Source organism: Eschrichtius robustus, chromosome 3, assembly GCF_028021215.1.
Source record: "Eschrichtius robustus isolate mEscRob2 chromosome 3, mEscRob2.pri, whole genome shotgun sequence".
NCBI lineage: Eukaryota > Metazoa > Chordata > Mammalia > Artiodactyla > Eschrichtiidae > Eschrichtius > Eschrichtius robustus.
In genome coordinates, this window is record NC_090826.1 from 175,652,102 (window position 1) to 175,669,677 (window position 17,576).

The window sequence follows — 17,576 nt, forward strand, 5'->3', positions numbered from 1 at the left end:
TCCAAATTGGAAAGGGATTTGGTAAATTTCAACATCTATATCTTATATTTTTTGTAGTTGGTTAAGTAGGAATAGAAAGACATTTCTTTAATTTGACAAGCCAGGAGTTGGCTCTTTTCCATACTGGGACCTCCTTCTTCCCTATATGCTGTTAGTTGTACATCCTACCAGTACTAACTCCTGAAAACCTCTCAAACCTTCAGACCCCTCCAGTTCCACTGCTAATGCTCAGCTTTGTCTTTTATTATCTGTCATGTAGACTATTAGAGTCACCTTCTAATTCTTCTTTCTGCTATTTTTCTCACTCCCCTTCCATGTTGCTGTCAGAGTGATCTTTCCAAAGTGCAAACCTTATTTTATTTCCTTATTTACAAAAAAATAATGGTTATTCAGCACCTGTTGAAGAAATTTCTAATTTCTGAACAGAACATACTAGACCTGGCATGTTTGGGTATCTGACCAACCTCCCAACTTTTACCTTCTGTCTTTGTCACATTACAGTGAAAGTTCCTACTAGCTATTGATAATTTAATTTTTTGAGTGTCATCTCTCTTATAGCTTGTGACACTTTCCAGATGTCATCACTGTGGCTTAGAATGCTTTTCCTACTCTGTTCTTTCTCGAAGAGTCAAGATTTAATGCAAGCATCAACTCCTTTGAGAAATCAACTCCTTTGAGAAATCCTTTGAGATCCTCAGAAGTGAGAGAATTCACTATGATTTCACAGTATCTTCATTTGGTCAGTAATACAGCAATTTCCATTATATGAGCCATGGTGGTTTATATCTCCTCGAGAGAGGGATTGTATTTCATTCAGTTTTGTATCCTTAGTACCAGCACTGTGTCTGGGAAATAAAAGACACTGCTAAGTATATGTAGAAAGAATTGACTTATATTTCTCCTTGACTCGTATTCATCATAAGGCTCCATGGAAATAAGAACATCATTCAGGAATACAGTAGTTGGCCCTCGGTGTCTGCTGGTTCCTCATGTAGAGCTGAGGACCAGCTGTACTTTCCCAGTTTATGTAAGGGACTTGAACATCCACAGATTTTGGTATCTGCACGGGTCCCAGAACCAATCCCCCTTGGATACCAAGGGACAGCTGTGTGCTGTTTGGAGCTTCATAGTTCAGATAAATTTTCTTTCTTTCCCTTTCTTTTTCTTTCCTTCCTTCCTTCTTTCTTTCTTTCATAAATCAGTTTATTTAAACTAAAAAACAACAACAAAAACAGAAACAGGGGGACTTCCCTGGCAGTCCAGTGGTTAAGACTCCGCACTTGCACTGCAGGGGGTGTGGTTCCATCCCTGGTCAGGGGAGTGAGATTTCCCCCATGCCGTGTGGTGCGGTGTGGCCAAAAAAAAAAAAACCCAAACAGAAACAGTTCATCCATGTCCCCAGTCCCACCACCAGTCTGCTTTCTGTATGTATCTTCAGAATTTTGCCCAAATGGAATCACAAGCATTACAAAGTTTTTTTCTTAAATATAAAAAACAGGGTAAGGAGCAGGTTGGGAGGGACCAACCTAGTAGTAGTGGTATTTGAGAATAAATTAACAAAAAAATTTCGTATTACCATTTATTGGTGACAGACGCTAAGTTTTACTTACGTTCCATGGGGAGAAAAAATTCCAGTGTAAACCATGAATCAGAGCAGTACTTAACTTGCAAGGCTATGAGCTTATGTATGTGTGTATGTTTTTATTTATATTCCACATATATATAAGATCTTATGGTATTTGTGTTTCTCTATGTGACTTATTTCACTTTGCATAATGCCCTGGAGGTCCATCCATGTTGTTGCATGGGGCAAGATTTCATTCTTTTTTTATGGCTGAATAATCTTCATATATAATATCTTCTTTATTCATTCATCTGTCTAATAATACTTAGGTTTTTCCGTATCTTAGCTATTGTAAATAATGCTGCAGTGATCATGGAGGTGTATATATCTTTTTGAGTTAATATTTTCATTTTCTTTGTTAAATACCTAGAAGTGGGATTGCTGGATCATATGGTAGTTGTATTTTTCATTTTTTGAGGCACCTCCGTACTGTTTTCAATAATATCTGCATCAGTTTACATTCCCACCAACAGTGCATGAGGATTCCCTTTTCTCCACATCTTTGCCAACATTTGTTATTTGTTGCCTTTTTAATAAATTGACAGGTGTGAGGTGATATCTCATTGTGGTTTTGATTTGCATTTCCCTGATAATTAAAGATGTAGAGCACCTTTTCATGTACCTGTTGGCCATCTTTATGCCTTCTTTGGAAAAATGTCTATTTAGATCTGCCCATTTTGGGATCAGATTATTTGTTTTTTAGCTATTGAATTGTATGAGTTATTCATGTGTTTTGGATATTAGCCCCTTAATAGATATATGACTTGCAAATATTTATCCCATTCAGTAGTTTGCCTTTTCACTCTCAGTGGTTTCCTTTGCTGAGCAGAAAGACGCCTTTTAATTTGATGTAGTCCCACATGTTAATTTTTGCTTTTGTTGCTTTTGCTTTTGGTATCAGATTCAAAAAATCATTGCCAAGACCTATGTGAAGGAGCTTACTGCCTATGTTTCCTTTTAAGAGTTTTATGGTGTCAGGTCTTATGTTCTAGTCGTTAATCCATTTTGGGTTGATTTTTGTGTATGGTGTAAGATAGTGGTCCAGTTTCATCCTTTTGCATATGGCAGTTCAATTTTCCCAACACCGTTTATTGAAGAGACCTTCCTTTCCACATTGTATATTCTTGGCTCATTTGTTCTAAATTAATTGGCCATATACATGTGGGTTTATTTCTGGGTGCTCTGTTCTGTTCCATTGATCTATGTGTCTGTGTCTATGAAAATACCATACTGCTTTAATTACTATAGTTTTGTAACATAGTTTGAAATCAAGGTAGCATGATGTCTCCAGCTTCGTTCTTCTTTCTCAAAAATTTTTTGACTATTTGAGGTCTTTTATGATTCTGTACAGATTTTAGGATTGTTCTATTTCTGTGAAAAATGCCATTGGAATTCTGATAGGAATTAGACTGAATCTGTAGATTGCTTTGGGCACTGTGGACATTTTAACAATATTAATTCTTCCAATCCATGGGCACAGAATGTCTTTCTATTTATTTGTGTCTTCTTCAGTTTCTTTTACAGTATTTTATAGTTTTCATTGTACAGGTCTTTCACCTTCTCGGTTAAATCTATTCCTAAGTATTTTATTCTTTTTGATGCAATTGTAAATGGGATTGTTTTCTTAATTTCTCTTTCTGATAGTTCATTGTTAGTGTATAGAAATGCAACAGATTTTTGTGTATTTACTTTGATCCTGCAACTTTACCAAATTTGTTTATTAGTTCTAACAATTGTTGATGGAGTCTTTAGGGTTTTCTCTATATAATATCATGACATCTACAAAAAGTGACAGTTTTACTTCTTTCCTTCCAATTTGGATACAGTTTATTTTTCTTGCCTCATTGCTCTGGCTAGGACTTTCAATATTGTGTTGAATAAAAATGGCAATAGTTGGCATTTGTCTTGTTTCTGGAACAGCACAAGGATGTATTATCTCGGTACTGAAATCTCTCTGGAATTCAGAATATTACCCTTTTGGATTCCCTAAAAGTATACTTTGAAACTATATAGGGAAATTTCTTACTGTTACTTTGTTCACTGGTTTATTTCAACCAAGACATGCCTTCAAGACGATCTGCCTGCCATGTTCATAATCTCCACACAGACAGCACCCCCAAAAAGAGAAAGAGAACACCAGTGCCACTTAGCTCTTCTATCCACATCCTCCTAAAACTTCACACTTTACTTGACTTTAATATCTTATCCTTCCCTGTAAAATACTCTTCCCCTCTTCACCTCTATATCACTCTGCTCTCTGTTTTTCTTCTATTTCCCTGATTTATCCTACTTTAGATCATCCTAATTTGCCCATGCTTTGATGTCTTTTTTTCAACATTTTTTTAGCCATTATTTCTCTATAATCTCTATTTAAGAATAATTTTAGCTATTTATATGGTTTCAGCTTTTATTTCCGTGCTATTTTTTTTTACCCAGTACATATTTCTAGATGTGACATCCCTCTTGTTTTCCAGAACAATCTACTTAGTTGATATTATTTTCAAAAATATCCTAATAGCATCCCACACTAAACATGTACCAAAAAATTTGTCTTCTCCACAAATATGTTCCTATTTGTGTGTTTCCTAGTGTTGTTGGAGCATTATCCTCCAAACAACCATGGAAGAAAATTTCAGTGTTATTCATAATTTCTTATATTTCTCATCCATGTAATCAGAAAATAAATTACCATATTGTAAAGAACTCTAAAAGGTCTGAGACTGTTATCTTATTTATAAGCTAACAAGTTAGCCTACAATTTCACGGATGCTGGCAGAAGACATAGGACTCGAGGGTTGGAGACAAAAGGACTTTGTTACTCATGGGACAGCAGGCAGTATGATTTTTGTGTTCACATCCTTTCCCTTTGAGGACTCAGTCCCATGGGTGTGGTGCAGAGCAAACCCATGGATGCTCCACAAGCAGTGGGTTTATTTCACAGCTGAGGAACACTGACCTTATGGAGAACAAATCTTCTATAAGGGATTTGCAAGCAAAACTACCGACTCTTTGGCCTGGTGAGAGACACCATCTCTGTCTTCCAAGAAGGTAGAAGTAAAATCCTCTTGAAAGATAGTCACAGACGAAAGGAGTAAGTGTCTCTGAGCTCAAAATATGCAGAAACACAAACCCATAAAGAATTGTCTCCCTATACGTATATCACCTCTCCTGTCTTCTATCCTTCATTCATTATTAGCTGCGTGAATTTAAACAAGTTACTTCTTTGTACCATAGTTTTCTCATGGTGTCAATGGGAATAATAATGGTACCTAAACTATAGTGTTATTGCAAAGAAATTTCATTGAGTTAGTACATATAAAGTTCCTGTAGCAGAGTCTAGCACATTAAAAGTGCTCTTTAAGTTTAGTAATTAGTATTATCATTATTGTCATCATTATTATATTTACTGCTACTTTTCCATTTCCATTGTCATTGGTTCTTAGCTTCTCCCCTTAGTCTACTATAGTATAATCTTACGATGATTCTGCCTCAAGGCTCTTACCTCCCCTGTTTACTCTTTCCTCTATTTCCAAAGCTTATTTCTTAAATTATATGTGAGTGGTACTCATTCCATTCTTTCAGAAATTTGTGATGGTCCCAGGCTGTGTACAGAATTTGTCCTTCAGTATAGGATTTTGAGTCCCTTCTAATGACGTGATGCTAACTCTCTAACTTTTTTCTTTAATCTCCAGTACTTTTTATTTTGTGAACTGGTTATGCACATTTAGGCCTCCACACCTTTGCTCCCACTGTTCCCTCAGCCTGAAATCCTTTAACTTTTTATCTTTACCTATGGAAATCCTTGTAATATTACAAAGGTTCGTTCATGCCACTGATTCCTGAATACTCCCTTGCAAGCACACACTGCCTTGCTCATTTTTAGTACTTCTTTTGTCGTAAAATCATTTCTAGCTATGTGATCCGTATACTCATAATCCATCCCTGTCTTTATAGTCTTCCACTTTAACTTTCTACTTATCTAGTTACCTTGTTTCTGCTTGTCAGTATATTCCAATAATTCTTTTTAACCATATGAATTGATGTAGTAGGCTCACTTCCCGCAGCCTGGTAACTTCCTTTTGGATATTTGATTTAGATTGATTCAGCAACAGACTTTGCCTTGCATTATTTTCCCTGAGCATTGCTGAGTCCTAGCTCTAGGATTGTGGCCTTACAGGTCTAGAAGGAAATCATCAATGCATCATAACTCTACCCTCCACTGTTTTTGACCTAACACACATTTTTGTGTAGGTAGCTTGTCATCTTGATGATCAAATGAAAGGATAACCATCAAAAAGAAATCACTGGTAGTCAACACTACAAATACTAAGGCAGTGTTTTGATGACCATAAAGAAGACATATAACTTTCTCAATGTAGCCTGTGTCAATTCAGAATGTAGGAGGAGATTTATTACAATTAAATCATTTAATATATTATATATAATTATAGTTAATTAAGTAAAAGTGTAATAGAATTCAAGAGAAAAGACCAAAGGAAAAATCAGGGTAAAATTTAAAAATATGTCCTATGTGCTGATCTGAACTTTTAATGGAAATTAGATTACAGCTCTAGATTTATTTCTTTTCTCAATTGCACAACTCTTCATTGTTTTTATGGAATGTGTTTAATCTCAGGGTGCAAGATTTCTTGAAAACCATAAGATGTATATTTCTTTGCATATCTTATAAAACCAAATTTATAGGGACTTCCCTGGTGGCACAGTGGTTAAGAATCCGCCTGCCAATGCAGGGGACACAGGTTCGATCCCTGGCCTGGGAAGATCCCACATGCCGCGGAGCAACTAAGCCCACCACAACTACTGAGACTGCGCTCTAGTGCCCATGCGCCACAATTACTGAAACCCGCGTGCCTAGAGCCCATGCTCCGCAACAAGAGAAGCCACTGCGATGAGAAGCCCACACACCACGACAAAGAGTAGCCCCAGCTCTCCACAGCTAGAGAAAGCCGCGCGCAGCAACAAAGACCCAATGCAGCCATAAACAAACAAACAAACAAACAAACAAATAAATAAAATAAAAAACTTATAGAAGGCAGTCAATGAATGGCCTTTGCTATATTGAAACAAAATAAATCAAAAAACAAAAAAATCAAAATCTGTCAACTTAAAATGCTACTGTTCATTAATACACACATCTAAATTTATAAAGGCAGTGATTGAAAGATTAGGTAAGATAAAATGTAAATTATTCTGTATATTAAAAAGCACTTGAAGCAAAATTTTGCGTCAATCAACAAAATGAAAATAACATAAATGAGGACTAACATTAAGATAGAGGTTGTTAAAAATCAGAGCTAAGATGCATATGATCAAAGAGAATATTTGCTATAGAAAGAAAACAGGTAGAACATGAAAGAAAGAGTAAAAATAGTAAACATGTGAGTGTTGAAGGTCACAAAGTATCTTTCTAAAATTTGCCTCATACATATTTAGTACAACGAAAGGAAAGTATAGCACATGCCTTTTGAATATACGAGATGGCATGCCCGTCATGACCTGGACCTTTGTAACCAGAGCAGTTGTCCTAGTTCCTGCCAAGATACTGGAGTGGGGTCTCAGCACAGGATACAGAGTGGTGGTAGGCTTCCCCTGGCTAGTCTGGCACTTGGATTAGCTATGTTACTACTTCTTGTGAAGCATGAAATGTCAAACAAGCTTCTAATGGCTGTAGAGGATCTCAGATTATCCTGCTAGTCAATAGCTCATCTCATTAGCCAATGGACTGAAGGAGGTTCATATGTTTGGATGAACCAATAATTAAGTGTCCAGGGCAGTCTTCTCTTCTAAACTCCTCTCTCCCAGGTGCCACCAACTGTCCCCACCCTCCAGCAATTATCACATTGGTCCACCCAGAGGAGCTGTTTGGAATAACTGGAATCACAAAAGAGATCTACTGAGGACCTGGCTCCCATTGTCTCTTCAAGGCTATATTCACTTCAAGTAGTCTGTTCCTACTCCAGTCGAAGTTATCTCTCTTTCCTCCCCAAAGCCTTCCCCACAATAATTCATTTCTTTTAAAATTCAGATGAGTGGTCCACTAGATTTCTTTAAAATTGTAGACCCTGGAGTTTTCTTAGCCCTGTGAAGCCCAGGCAGGAAATAGGCACATTTGTTCAAAGAAAATGACATGTTCAAATTTTGATGAGAAAGAAAGCAGTGCTTCAATTTACAAACAAAATGCTAGACTTTTCCCCCTAAGTATTATTACTTTATTGATGTTTATTTGTAATGGCCTTATGTAAACTTTACAGTAAGACAAACACAGAGTGAGAAAATTTAATATTCCTACCTTATTGTCATTGGATAGAGATAATTTACTTTATTTCTAAATCAAGATAATCAGATCTCAGAATAACAATGTGTAACTTAGCCTAAAAATATTCACTTAAAGAAGGTCTTTAATGAAAACCCATTTTAGTCCTTTATTTATTCTTATTTGTAGAACTTGATTATGTACATTTAATTGGATATTTTTGATATTTTCCTGAGATTAATGTATGCCTGTGGGAAATTTTTCCTCTACTTAAGCTTTACTTATTCATTGTATTGATTATCTTTTAGAATCATTTTCATGCTTGATTTTGAAAACTATCAATTTACTCTGGTTGAAATATTCCATTTCTATATGCTGCATCAAACTGCTGGTGTAATTGAATTACTGTGCATGTAGTAACAGACCTTTAATAAATTGATAGATGAATTGAATAAATTGAAACAAACTAATCTTAACTCTATTCATGAATCTTTTCCCAAACCATTCTTTACATTATTTGGAATAAAATTTAGATAGGTTACTCAATGACTCTATAGATAGATGGATAGACAAATAGCTCTCCATGCATTGTTCCAGCAAAAACTGTCCTATGCCACTAATTAAATATTCAATTTAGAAACAAAAGGTATATGAAGAGGTAACATTATTCTTGTCATTATGGAAGAAATTATGATAATATTCTTTGTTTTAATTACTGAAGTTTGATATAGCAGTTTGATAAAAATATTGAATTCTCTAGAAAATATATCAATATTTTAGATTACAATGTGCCATGATTTTATTGCTGATCTGAATGGCTACATGGACCTCCCTAAGAAAAAAGTCCTCTTTTTCACAGTATGCTTTTCTTTATTGGAAGCCTTGATTTCAAATCATGGGTAGTGGTAAGGCAGAGTTCCTAAATGTTACAGCCAATCCATAGTTTTTCTAAACACAGGGTTCTGAGAGGAAAACAAACAAACAAACAGACTTGAAAGTTGTCCTTTGCCAGGCGATCATTTCAGACAACCATTGTTAAGTGTCTACTATGTTAAAAGTTCCGTAAGAAGAGAGAAGACATGGCTTTAAGGAATATATGTTCAATGCTGATAGACTGAATATCCCATGTCCAAGTTCTGTACTTGACTCTAGGAATACAGAAATAAGTAAGCCAGACAATTTCTATGCTCTCATGAAGCCCACAATGCAGAGGAGAAGATGGATCCTAAACAAATAATTATACAAAGTGTTATTTAATGGTGATTGTGGTAAGCATAGCATGTTGTGAGAAGGTAATATATGGACTGCACTCTAGTCTACAGGTATTGAAGTATTTACTGATGAAAGGACAATTTACCTGAGTTGGAACTGAAGGGCGTGGAACTGACCAGGCAAGGCAGTGACCAAATTAGCCAGTATTAAATTTAAAGTGATATTTATAGTATAGGTCATGTGTATTTTTAAAGAAAGCTTTACAAATTAGCTACCTCCAATCATTTGAAAATGTAGAATGGCATGACTACTTATGAACAAAGACTAGATGGCAAAGCAATTGAGTGATGAACATTGGAATAATCAGGAAGGGAAGAACTCGAGCTGACACTAAAGGTTGAGTAGTTTTGAGGTAGGCGAAAGAAGGGGAACAGCCTATCTCATTCCACTTGCTCAATATCCCCCCAGTGTTTGTGTAGAACCTAGTATGTTCCAGCGACTGTGTTGAGTGCTGAGAGGACAAAACACAATAAGCATCAATTCCCTGATTTGAGGATCTCATAATATAGGAGGGTAGATGGATATATTTCAGAACATTTCAATGAATGTAAGTAACCTTGACAGAGACAGGGTCACTGCCCTGAGAAGAGAGTAAATAACTATACAAAGAAATTGGAGAACCATTTACAGAGGGGTTGCTGATAATAGTAACTAATTATTAGGCTAAGTGCTTACTATGTACCAGTAATTGCTCCAACTCAAAAATTAACTCTTTTCAACTTCATATCAACATTATGGGTAGAGATTACTAGTAGGCCCCATTAACAAATGAGAAAACAGAGGCACAAGGTTATACAGTCAGTAAATGGTGAAGACAGGATTCCGTTACAGGGAGTCTTTGACTCCCAAGTCCACCTTTTAACCACTACTCCTGGACAGTTAAAATCATCATTTTTGCACTGGGAGTGGAACAGGACACTACTGCATGTGTGAAAGCAGCTGGCATCCACCAAACCCCAGTATGGTGTGAACATCTTTGAGATAAACAAGTTCTAGGATCTGTTTCTTAGCTTTTTAGACTTGGGAATTCGACATTATTTGTCCATACCAAGGTAATTTGGCGTCCGGACTAAATAATGCTGATCAGTCATGCTAAAATAATTAGCCTGGAGCAGCCACTGAAGAACAGAGTTTGAAGTCAGACACAATGGTGGTTGAATCTTGGCTCCACCTTGTAGTAACTGCTTGCTCTTGACCAAAATATTTCATATCTCAGGGACTCAGTTTCCTCATCTGTAAAATGAAAATCATACTAACCTACTGGATTCTTGTGATGTGTTTGTGTGTGTGTACTGTTTACAACTATTGCTCCAGTGCCTGGAGAAACCTGTAATCAGGATGGTAATGGTAGTGATTGTAGTTGAAATATACCTGACATGAGCGTTGATCAGGATATAGTTTCTTCTGGATACTATAGGCAGAACACGGCCACTGTTACCCTGTTTTTCCCATTTCTATGGGACAGATACCGTTGTTAGGCTCCATTTTCCAGATGGGAAAACTGTGGAATAGAGAAGTCAAGACACTTCTATCTCTTTCTTGATCAGTGCCACTCCTTTCTGAGTGACTCACTGTTTCTCAAAATATGTAAATGCATATATCCAGTGACAGTCTGCTGAAACGGGGAGCTGGCCTGGCTCATTTATGTGACTTTGCAGATATCTGCTTTGACCCATCGTAGGTTTGTTTGATAGTTCATTGTTCATGGTTACTGACGACATGTGGAGTGAAAGAGAAAGAGGGGAATTGAGAATATTACTAAGTATTTTTTATTTTTAGAAGCTGGTTCTATGGTGATGCCAGTAACCTAGAAAACATAGGGTGGTGAGTGATTTGGTAAATTAAGTTTTAGATATACTGACTTGTTAATTAAAGCTAGCCTAATTGTTCCTACCTTTAGGCATCTGAATATGTAAAATATCATAATTGTCTTTTGCGAATGTAATTGTAAAAAACATCTTAAAAAGTAATTCAGCTCAAAATTATCAATATATAAAGCAAGATGTGTTCCACCTTCTCTTTCCAAATCCATTCTCCTCCTTAGAGGTAAACACTGTTAAAAGTTGGGTGACCATGTTACCCCCAACATACATGTTAATGTATCGGAAAGATCTTGTGTGCCGTTATGGTCCCCTCAGCCTCATTTTCCCCTGGGCCATTGGCCACTGGTTTCCTGACAGACTTTGAGGAAATAGCTGGTTCTGTGTAGATAACCACCAACTCATGCAGACATAACCCAGCAACGCTAGCCTCCTGCCCACTGCAACCCTCTCACCTTCTACCTCGGGGCTTCCTTGTTAATGCCTCCATGGAAGCAGGTCTCTCTAGGGGCCCACACGTATATTTAAGGAAGGCAGAGGGATTGATGCCTGTGAGGCAAACCCTGGGCATGGGGAAGGTGAGCGTTCATGAATAAAACCTGCCTTTCTCCCCAGGATCTTGTTCTGAGAGATCTTATTCTGAGTTCTTTCTCTGGGAGTAATGTCCCTAGAGACCCAGCAACTTTAACACCAAATGACATCCTGCATCCTGGGATTGGCCCTTCCTCCTTCCCACTCACTCCTGGTCCCTGGAATTGCACTCTTTAGTTTCATAGTAGCACATAATCCTTAGCTTCAGGAATTATTTTCCATGGATATCATGGTTAGACAATTTAATTCTATATATGGGAATTATTGTATCTATACATCCTTATGTGGAAAGATTTCTCCCTCTCTCGCGCGTGCTCTCTCGCTCTCTCGCTCTCCCTCTCTCCCTCCCTCCCTCTAACTGGCTATGTATCATCATTTTTGTAGCTATTTTTCTTTTCGATCAACTTTCTTTGATCAACTTTTAGATTTTCTTCTACTTTGTTGAAATCACAAGTGATAGATTTCCTTGTCGGCTTATGTTTTAGCATTTTATATGTCATGTTATAAATAGACTGCTTTTCCCAGTATATTTTCTAATTGTAATACCTAATATTTCCATAAAAATGTCATTGTAGATACATGTATTGCTTTAAGGTAGATTCTGGAGGTGAAATTCTGAGTTCAAATGGTATCCAAGTTTTAGTTTTCATATTCTATTAGGCTCCTATAAGAGCATGACTCATAAACTGTATAAAACTAATACTATCAATATTTGTAAACAATTATTAATTCATGTCAATCAGCAGAAGGTGGATGCTAAATATGCTACTCTGGTTTTAATTAGATTTCCCTGATAAGCGGTGAGACAAAGCATCTTTTTGCATGTTCATTGACCATTTCCACTGGATTTTTTCCTTATTGCTGCTGTTTCCTTTTAGTTGAATTGTCCACTCACATCCTTTGCACTCTATTCTACTGGTTTCGTATTTGGTTTTATTTTTCATGGTGGTTTGTAGAAAGTCTTTATATTAATATGAAATGTATCCTTATATGTACTTCATAGATATTTGTCACTTATATTTTAACCTTGTTCATGGTAGCTTCATGATCCAAATTCTACATTTGCTTATGCAAATGTTTTCCTTTATTCTTTTGAATTTCATTCCTTTCTTCAAAAGACTTTTCCCGTTCATATTTTATTAAAAATAAAATTATTTTATTAATTTAACGTGGCTTTGCTAACATTCTAATCCATATCTAATGTTTTTATATATGGTGTGAGGTAGGGCTTAACCTTGCTTTTCCCTCTCAAACTGATAGATAGTTGATAAACATTATTTATTAAATATTGCATTATTTATTAAATATTCCATTATTTTCTCATTGACTGGAAATTCCATATTTATCCTAAGCTTGCTTGACAGTCTACTCTCTCTTTCTCTCTCTCTCTTCTCTCTTCTCAACCCGATGCTTTATTTTGAATTGACTTGTATTGGCATCATCATGTCAATGTAACAGTCCTAGATTAGTAAAGAATTATTGTATATTTTTAAAACTAGCACGGAATATTCTATTCTTCTTTTTAAAAAATGCTGGCTATTTGGTTGTATTTATCTTCCAATATAAAACTTCAGACTCATTTTGTTATATTTTAAAAATTCAGTTAGACTTTTAATTGTGGTTTCATTAATTTATACCTTAATTTAAGAAGGGATGACATAGTCACTATATTGAGTATTTCAATCCACAAGTACAAAGTATTTCTTTAGTTGTAGAAGATTGTTTTTAATAGGTTCCAGTCTTTTATCGATGGTTGTTCAGAGTTAGTTGTGATTTTGGTGTTCATTAGAGGAAGTGAGCTCAAGGTCCTTCTACTCTGCCACCTTGGCCTTCCTCCCATAAATACAAAGTATTTCTAAAATTGAGAACTAATACTGGCATAAGAATTTCCATCTTTTAGGAATGTTCTTCACCATTTCATTATTTTTGATATTTTGACTGAAAATTTCCAATACTTTTTTGGGATATGAGAGTTGATAATATTTGTATGTTGGTCTTGAATTTGGTAATTTGCTGACTTCTCTTGTTTCCTCTAGGTTTTCAATTGACACTTTCAATTTCATTCCTTCACACTCAAATTGTGCATTTTTTCTTTTTCTTTTGGAATGTTTAGGATCTGTTAGGGACATTTAAAATTAACAATAATGGTATATACTCTTGGGACTTCCCTGGTGGCACAGTGGTTAGGAATCCACCTGCCAGTGCAGGGGACACGGGTTCGAACCCTGGTCCGGGAGGATCCCACATGCTGCGGAGCAACTAAGCTCGTGTGCCACAACTGCTGAGCCTGCGCTCTAGAGCCCATGAACCACAACTACTGAGCCCGCGTGCCACAACTACTGAAGCCTGCGTGCCTAAAGCCCGTGCTCCACAACAAGAGAAGCCACCCCAATGAAAAGCCTGCACACTGCAATGAAGAGTAGCCCCCGCACTCCACAACTAGAGAAAGCCCGTGGGCAGCAGCGAAGACCCAACACAGCCAAAAATTAAAAAATAAATAGATAGATAGATAGATAAATAAGCAAATAAATTTATATTTAAAAAATTAACAATAATGGTATTTACTCTTGTTTTCTTTCCCTTGTGTTAATGGAAATATTCTGTTTCTCCATTAAGTTTGCTCTGTTTATAGGATTGAATTTTATACAGAAGAAATTTCCTTATATTTATACTTTGATAAGAGTTATATTTGTTTTCTAAAAAATCAAGAATGATATGTTCCCTTTAAGGTGACCACAACAATCCAAGTGGTACTGTTAAATAACAGTTGTAAGTACATGTTTATCGGTCAACTGTGCTGAGAGGAAGACAAAAACATTAGTAAGCCTCGTAAAATAAATGAATATTGAAGATGTGAAAGTGAATGTTAGCATGAAGAGAAACTAGATATCATAAAGGAAACAGAAATTGTTTCTTCCTTGCTTCCATAACCATTGTACATACTGCCTTTATAGCACTTATACCATTGTATTTTAATAACTTTATAGTTAGATTTTCACTTATGCTCTGAAACAGTTGGGACCATTCGTCACTCTATTCTTCTTTGGTGTCTAGTACAATGGACAGAGTAGCCATTTAATAAATCTTTTTAGAATGAATGGAAAGAGAAGGAACAGCCAAAGCTATCCAGGAAATCCAGGAGAAAATTTTGGCTGAATGGTGCTATTATAAAGATTAGGCTGAAAACCAAAGAGTGGACCTTGGATTTAAAAATCAGAGAACTTTTGTGACTTTAGCAAGATCAATTTCAGTGAAGTGATAAATACAGGAACTAGAAGGTAATAGGATGAGAAATGAATGAGAAGAGAGGAATCAAAGTTAGATAGGAGAGAGTACTATTTGGAAAAATTTGAGAGATACACCAGAAAGAAAGGAAGGATGTTTAGCTTTTGAGAGAGGCTGTTTTAATGCAACTCATTTCAAGAATAAGAGAAATGTTAAATTTGGGCTTACGGAGAAAGACTCTTGAAGGAATTTAAACTTAGTGGCATCTATCTTCCGTTTGAAGTGAAGATAATTGAGTTTCACATAAGATATCCGTTCTGACTTTTATTTTTAAGTCTCTAATAGCACTTTCAATGGATCCATTAGTTTACTTTTCTCATTTATAGAGCAAAAATATTTTGCCATCTTATTTTAGGGTGGTCAGAGAAATATAGACATAGTATAATAATTAATAAGTACCCTTGTGGACTTGATTTCTTGAGAAGAGAAACCTCTTCTCAAGAAAAAGAAAGAAACCTCTTCTCAAGGAAAGTAATGAAAAGTCATTTTCCATTTACTGATCATAGCAGATTTCAGCGCTGGGTCGTCCAAAACAATTTGCTACATCTGGGAAAGAACATTCAATCTCCTGCTGCATAATGTTTGAAGTAAGCTTTTGTACATGATGAAATGTGAGTCTGTACAAAAGTTTTTATTATTCAAAACTGCCTTCCTTGCAGAATATGTCATCTGGATGTTTACATAAAGATTCAAAATTTGTATTTTATTTTCTTCATTTTGGGTTCAGCATAAGCTGATGAAAGAACAACCAGGTCAGCAGTTTTGTCACCAAAGAGCTGCAAAAAAGAGTGTTTAAATTGTACTTGGCCCCCTCCTTGATTGTATTTGAGAGCTGTAAAGAAGATGCTTTTCACTTAAAAATTTGATGCAATTAGGCAGCTTTGAATTTGCTCACATCAGCAAATCTTATATTTGCATGATCTAAATGATTGCTGACACAAACTCCCAACTAAGAATGAAGAGCTTATCTTAGTGGATAAAAGGTACATATGATTGCTGTTTCAACCCCAGAGACTAACTTACAAGTTACAACAGCTCCCAGTAAATTATTAAGTTGGTTGTCTGTCTCTACGAAAGAGCTGGAAGCTTAAGATAATCAAATCAGAGAGGAGGACTAGTGAAACAGTTTCCTTCAATCTTCCAGAATTGTTTTAGTTCCCTGAAAATGTGTATCATTGCCTTTGCTACCTACAGTTTGCCTGTGTAACACATAGTTTCACTCATTCAGTTTTCAATTTAACAGGAGAAATTCACTCCCTTTGAGATGATTGCATTCCTACTTCTGCGTGTATCATCGTGGCTATAGCTTGTCTGTTCACACAGGGGCCTGAGAGAAACAGAATCCACCCCGGGGTTGGGTGAACGTGGATATAAACACCCACTGCACCAGTTACTTGCAGTATGTCCTTGATCTGGTTGCTGATTTTTCTGAGCCTCAATTTCTTTACCAGTGCCATAGAAACAAGGCTAACCACCTTGTGGCATTGCTGAATTGAATAAAGCATGTGTATTTAACCGCATGTGGTGATAATTAGTGCTAACAATCCTGGGGTGTTTGCACCTCGAAGGGCTTTACTTGTCCAGTTCCCAGTGTGGTGGGATCTCTCATGTTCAGATGAAGAAGTGACATATTTAGGGATCTTAGGTTACCTTATTTCTCTCAACGTTATACTTGACTTCTTCATGCTTTCACTGTATTTCCGAATTATTCTTTAAAAAACTATTTTCCATGTCTGTAAATGACACGTTAGGGAAACTGAATAGGGTCTGAGAAGAAACACGTCCTTCTTAATTTCATCCTAACAGATCAGTTTACTTATTCACGGCTGTAGACAATGAGTCATTTCTGATTTATACACTGAATACTTTCATTCATATAATATGCTTTATTGTATGCTTGATGTGTTACTCTCACTTGGGGGAAACAACAGGAAACAAGGCAGTCATGATCTCTGCTCTCATGTAGCTTGCATTCTAGTGGGAAGACACATAAGGATTCATAAGCAGACAATTACAGACAATTGCAATAAATGGGTAGGAGACCAGAAGAAGGACGACTAGGAAAAATTAAAAAGATTGCAAAGAAGCAGAGAGTCCAAAAGGGATTAGACACAACAAATTAGTTTTCTCCATAGTGGCTAGTTCCTAGGTGTTTTGTCTTTTTTTTTTTGACACAATTTTAAACAAGATTTGTTTACTTTCTCTTTCTGATATTTCATTGTTAGTGTAAAGAAATGCAGCAGATTTCTGCATATTCATCTGGTATCCTGCTACCTTGCTGAATTCATTTATTAGTGTGAATAGTTTTTGTGTGGAGTCTTTAGGGTTCTCTGTATATGAGTATCATACCATCTGCAAATAGTGACAGTTTTACTTCTTACCTTCCAATTTGCTTGTTTTTTTAAATGTATTAAATATGAGCTTTCTACTATATAAAGGATTTGACAGTGACCCCCATCAGTCACTCAAAAAATTCAGTTTAAAAATATTTCTTGATCAGCAAATGGTGCTGAAACAACTGGACAAGCACATACAGAAAAGGAAAAAAAAAAAAAAAAAAAGGAGTCTAGACAGACCTTATACACTTCACAAAATTAACTCAAAGTAAATAACAAACCTAAATGTAAAGTGCAAAACTATAAAGCTCCTAGAATATAACATAGGAGAAACTCAAGATGACTGTGGGTATGGCGATGACTTTTTACATGAA